The sequence below is a fragment of the Peromyscus californicus genome, unplaced genomic scaffold (assembly GCF_007827085.1).
Source record: "Peromyscus californicus insignis strain IS unplaced genomic scaffold, ASM782708v3 Scaffold_7__1_contigs__length_154581171, whole genome shotgun sequence".
Classification (NCBI taxonomy): Eukaryota; Metazoa; Chordata; class Mammalia; order Rodentia; family Cricetidae; genus Peromyscus; species Peromyscus californicus.
The window spans coordinates 31,342,091-31,343,760 of record NW_026294595.1 but is presented as its reverse complement, the minus strand read 5'-3'; positions in this window follow the sequence as shown (position 1 = coordinate 31,343,760).

Sequence of the window (1,670 nt, the reverse complement as noted above, 5' to 3'; positions counted from 1 at the left end):
AGGATGTTAAACATCCTGTGCCGGCTCCTTTGCAGATGTCACACTATCTAAGCAAAACAGCCCCTCTTGGTATGGAAACACAGATGCTCTTCACGCCACTGAACAAAATCAGAATGATCTGTCATCCTGTGGTAGTACATGTCCAGACTGCTTGCTGGTGAGACACACAAAGGGAATAAATACAGTTTCTGCTCATGAGAAAATCTGTACTATGAAGACATAGCCTACTTCTGTTTGCTGTCCAAGATAAAGAGAAAATGAGCTTCCATACAGCTCTGACATCTCAAAACAAAATGCAACACAGAGTTGACAAGAGCTAGGGGAATATATGTGGATAGCTAAGAACATCTACCTGCAGAACTCGCAGGATCTAAGAAATATTATTAGCGCAACTATTCCTCCATATCCAGGCAAATGCTACCATACCTACCTACTATTTCTTAGTATATGTAATATAAATGGCATTTTGCCATACTCTGTGCTAGTCAAGTTTGGTTTGTGTTAAGTCTTAGTCAAAGGCAACTTTGAGCCACATGTAATTGAGATTCAACATAAACCTTTGTTGGGCTACTTGGCGGCTATGAAACTGTTTCACTATTTCATCATTTTACCTATCAGTAGACTACATAAATACAGTAAGTTTTAGTTTTAAAATGTCACAGAATTTGACAAATAAAATGGAAACGGGGTTTATTTCCAGATATCTGTAGTGTCATTTGAGGATAGTGTAGCTATTTCAGCCTTTTATGCATCTTTTGTGCACTGGAAATTATTTAGAGCATCTCAGTTTGGACACTGAAAGTTAGCTAGATTGGAATGCCAGGTGATGTCATTATACTGATCTTGCTCAGACAACCAGATTGTCATAAGATCATGGGTGCACACTAGAGGACACACTCTATCAACTGATGTACTAGGCCTCTGGCTCTTACAATTTTCCACCTCATCTATTCAATTATCCCTGGGGCTTAGGCTTAGAGAGTTGGTGCAGGCAGGTCAAATTTAGACAGGAAAATTTCCCTGTGGTCTCACTCCTAACGAAGAGCTATGGGAGGTCAAGGGCTACTAAGAGATGAGAATCAGCTTCCTCCAGGGATGAACTTCCACCTAGGTCATCCAGTCCCAAATGATCAGCCTGAATATATGCGCATATGAGCAAAGCTAAATGGACTCAGTAAGTTTTATATATGCATATAAAAATACATAATTTTATATATACATATATATGTAACAATAGTAACTAAAAAAGAGAGCATTTATTTGGGAAGAAGGAGAGAGGAACTGGAGGAGGAAAAGGGAAGGAAGAGAGTGATGTAGATAGAGTGTATAATGTTTCAATACATACATACACTGTGTAATGTTTAAGTGCATTTAAATTATCTATTTCCTCAAAACATTTTTATTTATTCAAAATCTTTTCTTCTAGAATTTTGAGATATCAAGTCTGATATACTGTCATTGTCTGTCTTTCTCTGACTGTACAATAACACATGAAGACCTCTTTTTCCAATCTAACTGTACCTTAGAACCCACTGACCAGCTTTACTGCAGGTGTCCAGCCCTACCAAATACTGTCGCCTCCCTTGACAACCACCATTCTGTGCTCTGATCCCATGAGATCAACTTGTGGTTCACAAGTGTTAATTCTACAAATAATGGATTCATTTCAG